The sequence below is a fragment of the Oryctolagus cuniculus genome, chromosome 20, assembly GCF_051225735.1.
Source record: "Oryctolagus cuniculus isolate XC-2025 breed Fujian yellow rabbit chromosome 20, ASM5122573v1, whole genome shotgun sequence".
Lineage (NCBI taxonomy): Eukaryota > Metazoa > Chordata > Mammalia > Lagomorpha > Leporidae > Oryctolagus > Oryctolagus cuniculus.
The window spans coordinates 54,659,972-54,666,644 of record NC_142886.1 but is presented as its reverse complement, the minus strand read 5'-3'; the positions used below and the strand labels follow the sequence as shown (position 1 = coordinate 54,666,644).

The window sequence follows — 6,673 nt, the reverse complement described above, 5'->3', positions numbered from 1 at the left end:
TTATTTTCTCTTTTATTTAAAAAAGACTTACCAATTGAAGAGAAGGGGAACAGAATCAAGTGAGCAATGCATTGTCCTGGAGTTAAAGTTTCATTATTGTCTTGAGTCATAATTTTTATCTTACCAGTAAAGTCAGTGTTTATAACTCCAGGAAAAACCTGTAACCCTTTTATAGTTATACTACTTCTGCCCAGTAGGAGACCAAAAAACCCAGTTGGCAAAGGACCAAAAATCCCAGTAGGGAGGCCTTGTGGGTCCATCTCAGGGGTCAATACTGTATAGGAGGTGGCACTGAGGTCCAGTCCTGCACTACCCTCTGTGGCTCCATGGAGGAAATTGATGGATTGAGGGTGTTCTGTTGAGGAACAAATGTCATGGCCCCCAAAATTTGTTGGGATGGGGCCTGGGGCCAGCCCTGCTTTTAGTTTTTTGAACTTTATTTATTTAATGAATTTTTTTATTAGTTTTGGAGTGACATTTGTTTGGCCCAATGCCTTCCTCTTTTGCACTGGGGGCAAATCCCAGGAGGAGGGGCTTTTTTGGTGTTTGACTTTTGGACAATATTTGTACATGTCCCTGTTTCCCACATTGATAGTACCCTTGTTTATCAGGTATAGCCCTCCTTGTTGATTTTTGTAATGACATACCAAGTAGAGTGGCAGGTCCTGAATGTTCTGTTTTTTAAATTAATTTATTTTGTTAATTTTTTATTAAAGGGACTGTTACAGAACACCTCAGCCACAATAGCCAATCGATCCATATCTGCGTTATACTTATGTTTTGTAGAATTTACAGTACTATGGGCATTACTAGGCAATTTTCACACAGCACCAGAAAAGGATCTGTACTGAAAATTAAACATCATTAGTAATCATCACGGGCACGTTTAACGTTCAGCTTGACTGCGTGTTCCCCCGGGATGAAACAGCAGCAGCAGAGGCTTGCTCCGGCTCCCCTTAAAGCCCCCAAGGACAAGGGTGGCTCATTGCCAAGATGTTGGGCAAGCAGTGCGTCCCGTCCCGGATCTTGGCCAGAGAGCCGAGACACGAAGCATGCCCACCTGTTTATCAGAAAACATTCCTTTATCCTCCTCCCCGGGAGCTGGCCAGGCTCCCAAGGAGCAGGAGAAGGTCATCTGGCAGACAAGTTACTTGTTTATCAGAGCCAAACAAAGACACAAGCCTCTCCATCCCAAAAATTTGTCCTTACATTTGGCCCTAGAGTTGTACCAAGGTATAGGCATAATTAATACATCATAAGAATATAATATAAATTTTATATAAATCTACATTTTGCAATCAAACACAATAATATTCAGTATGTTTTAAGGATAAATTGAAACATATCTGAGGGAACTAGCCTCTTATTATCTGTAATTATTACATTTCTGCAGGTGTGTGGAATCTTAACTACTTGCGGCATATTTTGACTTACATTTTTTTTTTTTTTGTAAAGCAAACCAAGCATAATCTGCTCAAGCATTCCTATCAATAATAGGGGTAGAGTTAGTACATAAAACAAAAACAGAATGGGTAGTCCGGACACTTTGTTACCACAATTTTTCATTTTACATAGTAATATGAACTTTATAACAGAGAACATTTACTTCAAATGAAATATTTAAATGCAAGGTGAGGGCTGTCCAGTGTACACTGATCTATATTTTTTACTCCCAGTGTTTCTTATCCACAACACCCTCTTCAGCAAACCAAGGACTAATTGTTTTAACAGCACTGATAAACTGCTCTACGGTTTGTTTCTTTAACCCTATTTTTTACATCTGCAACAAAGTTTTCACAGCCTTTGTCACGGCTTGCTTTGTTTTGTTTTGTTTTGTTTTTTTTATGCACATTTAAATCTTTTTTGAGCAAATCCCAATGTTGCTCCTTTACGACTTCTTTTGTGAACCAAGTACTGACTATTCCTATAGCATTAATGAACCATTCTATGGCTCGCCTTGTTTAACCCTATTCCCTGCGTCTGTAATGGAGTCTTTATAACTTTTTTTATTTTTTTCCTAGGGGCTGATTTAGGGAGAGTCAATGGACGATACCGCAGCGGCGGTTCATCCTCTAAGGACAAATTTGCTAGCCTAGTCAAACTGGGATATAAATGAGATGGCTCCCTCGAGCGCAGGAGCGCACTCGATGGGGGATGGTCCTTCACTGAATTTTCCTTTGTCTTATCCAGTGGCTCGTCCCTACAGGGACCTTTGTCCATCTGTTTCCTGTCCCACTGACTACCACAGTCACTAGACTGACTATCATGCCGAGACTCCTCCTGAACCTTTTCTAGGAGCTCGCATCCTTCATCAAGTAAAAGCCCTATGCTCTCAGTGGGGTCCTGAAGTGTCTGTTCAATGAGTTGCCATAATCTAAGTATTTCTACTGGCTCTCTGGCTGCTCTCAACTGTCTCCCTACTCTCCGCCACTGTAGCTCATCTAATTGGCCACCTTCCACAAACCATGGTGACCTCTTGGCAATGGCCCTAGTGAATGCGCATACTGTAGCGGCCTTAACGGGCATCCCCACAGCTTTTAACAAGTGGATCAACAGCATGCCCAACCTAGTGGTGGATGGAGTATTGTCCATTTGGAGGTAAAAAGGATGTTTCTGCCTATTTCCTGGCGTTTCTGAACTCTTTGTACTCCCGCCTTTTAAGGGATTCCTTTACCCTTTTTTCTGGCACTTACTTTCCCCGTCTTTCTTCGACGGAACCATGGTTTCTATTCTTTCCCCAGCTGGATTTCCGTGCACACGCACACTTACCTTTTGTTCCTTACCTATTCCTGCGTGTAGAAAGTGGTCCGAATCCGAGTCACGGAACCACTTGTCGCTCCCTTGCCCGCAAACGAACGACACTGTTCACAACTTATCGGTTTTCAGTAGACTTTTAATGAGAAAATAACAGCGACAGAGAAAGAATGAAGGGAGGAGAGTGGACAGAAAAGCCCCCTCCTTCCTCAGCACAGAGCTTATATACAAAATCTGGCCAATTGCAAGCGGGCTCAAGTCCATGCACGGAACACTCCAATCTGCTGTCTGTTCACGCATTGTGCACGCGTCCTCGGGCCAATCAGATGAGGTGTCACACAGCAGGCAGGCTCACCGCACAGTCCTCAGCGCCATCTTGTTGTTTACAACATTCTCAACTCCTCTGGAAAGTCCCAACCGTGGGAAAGCATTGCCCTAACTGAAACTAGCAACATTCGCCTTGTGATAAAGACACAGCAACAGCTATCAGACCGACCTTGACGTGGGGGCTCCATGGCTGTGCATCCCATGGAGCCCCACACATGTGTTTCCAAAAAGGCAAAGAGACTGAGACTGACAGTGATCTTCTAACTCCTGGTCACTTCCCCGATGGCTACAAAAGATTCAGCTGGGTCAGGTGACAGCCAGGTGCTTGGAATTCTGTCCAGCTGTCTAAATGGGAGTATTTGGAACTTCACCTACTGCCTCCCAGAGGGGCTTACGCAGGAATATGACACTGGAACCAAACTAGGACACAGCACTCAGCATCCTGACACGGGAGGCAACAATCCCACAGGCTCACTCCAGTGCTGCTCCTGTCACCACCTTATCATCACTGCATGTACACAATTAATTTCTTCCCTTGGGATTCAGTTGCTTGAGATCATTCAACATTAGGAAATAGGCTCCTAATCATATGTATAATTAATCTTCAATTTATTTTAAGTATTTTATTTTAGAGACAGTGTTATATCAAGAGAAGAAGAGACCAACAGATGGAGAGTGAGGCTTCCGTCCACTGGTTCACTTCGTGAATGGCTGCAAAGGCTGGCAAGGCTGAGCCGGAAACCAGGAGCTTGGAATTTCCTCCAGTTTCCCACAGGGCTGGAAGGGGACAAACACTTGGTCATGGTAGACAGTGATCACCATTGCACTTCTCCCTCTGTGAGAATAAGCTTGTGGACTGCACGTATAACTAATTTCACATACTATGTGTCCACATCTACCTGGATTATTTCTGTTAGCACATTATGCTCCAGGCTGACCCACGTTTCCTAATGACAGAACAACCTCCTTCTCAATACTGAATAATATTCCATGTCCAAATGGGAAAGAATCCATTCACTGTTCTATGCACACTTTCTTTATTGTAGACTAAACTACTGTGAACACAGCTGCAACCTGAACGCAGGACTGAGGGTGAATTGTGACACAGTGACTTCTACCCAGTGTTTGACCTGAACTCAGAGTCATGGTTACAGAACAGGGAAGAGGGGGACACAGGGCGACTGCTACCAGGGCCAAAAGCACCACTCACAGGAAGGAATAATTCTGTAGACACAACTGTGGGCTGACTCAGTTCACTACAACCCATGACAGGTTCCACCAATAACTAGAACTGATGTCTCCAGGCCTCCTAACACAGAGTGATGGAAAGGAGGTAGAAATGTGCCTGACACTGAGTTGATCTGTGCCCTTTTCTACAACACACAGATTCCAATAGCACACTACACCCCACTACCACGTACAGTGTTCTGTGTTCAGGAATAGTTTTTTTTTTTTTTTTGACAGGCAGAGTGGACAGTGAGAGAGATGGAGAGACAGAGAGAAAGGTCTTCCTTTGCCATTGGTTCACCCTCCAATGGCCGCCGCGGCCGGTGCGCTGCGGCCGGCCCACTGTGGTGATCCGATGGCAGGAGCCAGGTGCTTCTCCCATGGGGTGCAGAGCCCAAGCCCTTGGGCCATCCTCCACTGCACTCCCTGGCCACAGCAGAGAGCTGGCCTGGAAGAGGGGCAACCAGGACAGAATCCGGTGCCTGGATCAACTAGAACCCGGTGTGCTGGCACCCCATTGTGGATGATTAGCCTAGTGAGCCGCGGCGCCAGCCCAGGAACAGTTTTAAACTAATACAATGGTTGAATAAGAAACAAAATATAGTTAACCTTAAATGAATCCACTTGCAGTCCTTCATCTGTTTAAAAGTGGGCAGCAGGCACTACGACAAATTTGGCAAAGTCCCCACCCGTGTTCCCATCAGAGTGCTGCTTGAGCCCAGCCTCACGGCTTCCCACACTTTTTCCTGGTAACGCATCATGGGAAACTGTGGATGATGCTAAGAGCAAATGAGCCCCTACAAGGGACCTGGGAAACACAGAAACTTTTTTCTGCTTCAGGTATTAGAAGGATTAAGTCCTAGATGTTGCAGACTTTGGGATGTTTGGGATTCTCGACCCAAAGGCAGAATTCTCCCATTGTCACTTTTTCTGTCCATCACTACATTTCTGTATCTCTCACCCCTTCTCTCTCTATCACTGTCCCAATGTCTTTATATAGATTATAAGGAACTAGTGGTTATTTAAATAAATGAGGGACATGATATTGCTAACACTGGATATTAAGGATACACACTGAATTAAGATGAAACAAGGTATTTGCCTTTAACTATTTAAAATTTTGATAACATAAAAATTCATATGATCTGAATCATCACAGCCATCAACTACACACCAAGGACACTATGTCTGCCCTGGGCACTGTCCTGTCTGAGACGTCTAACCCATGCCAGCTATATAGGGGGAGCACATGCAAATAGGGCCTCCCTCTACCCATGAAAACTAGCCCAGCCCTCACCCTGCAGCTCTGGCACAGGAGCTCCAGCCCCAGGACTCCCAGGTGTCCACTCAGTGATCGCACTCAACACAGACGCTCACCATGGAGACTGGGCTGCGCTGGCTTCTCCTGGTCGCTGTGCTCAAAGGTAATGATGGGGAACGCGGGGCACTGAGTCTGGGAGAGGACTTGAGTGAGAGACCCAGAGAGTGTGAGCGATAGCTTCCTGACCAGGACGTCTGTATTTGCAGGTGTGCAGTGTCAGTCGGTGGAGGAGTCCGGGGGAGGCCTGTTCAAGCCTGGGGGATCCCTGAAACTCTCCTGCAAAGCCGCCGCATTCATATTCAGTGACAACTACGCGATGTGCTGGGTCCGCCAGGCTCCAGGGAAGGGGTTGGAGTGGATCGCATACATTAATACTGGTAGTGGTAGCACATGGTACACGAGCTGGGTGAATGGCCGATTCACCATCTCCAGAAACACCAAGGAGAACACGGTGTCTCTGAAAATGACTAGTCTGACTGCCGCGGACACGGCCGCCTATTTCTGTTTGAGAGACACATGAAGGGCACTCAGGCTGAGCCCAGACACAAACCTCCCTGCAGGGGGCGCACAAGACACACTGAGTGCAGATTCTGGTCATGCACAGGTGCAGAAGGAGCCCAAGCCCTGGTTTCCTGTCAGGGAATTGGGGTTTCCTCTCCTGCAACAGTTTTGAGGGAAGAATTCTTCTTTGATGATTCTGACCCTGTACTGACTCTCTGATGTGACAGGAGAAGGCCTACATGAACGAATTTAGGTTCAGTGGTCTCCAGTATCAGAGATGTAGGACAATCTGGGGACCTCGTGAGTGTTGTCCAGCCTGAGTCAGGACAGAGTTCTTAGGACACTACCGACGTTAGGGCAATTTTACCTTTCCCTTTCAATCCAGCAATAGCTGAGCCAGGGTTTGAGTTTAAAAATCTGCTATTTAAGTATCTCTCTCCTTTCAAAACGAGCGACTGTGCTGAACTGAACCAACCGTCTTATTTTAAACTGTGAGTGTTCTGCATCAATTCTAACAGACTTTATACCCGATCTCCATTTTCC

The 6,673-nt window shown here is 45.8% G+C and overlaps 1 pseudogene; it reads left to right on the top strand.

Moving 5' to 3' along the window:
• Positions 1-5,686: 5,686 nt before the first annotated feature.
• LOC138847238 (immunoglobulin heavy variable 3-23 pseudogene) lies at positions 5,687-6,149 on the top strand (annotated as a pseudogene).
• The last annotated feature ends 524 nt before the right edge of the window (positions 6,150-6,673 follow it).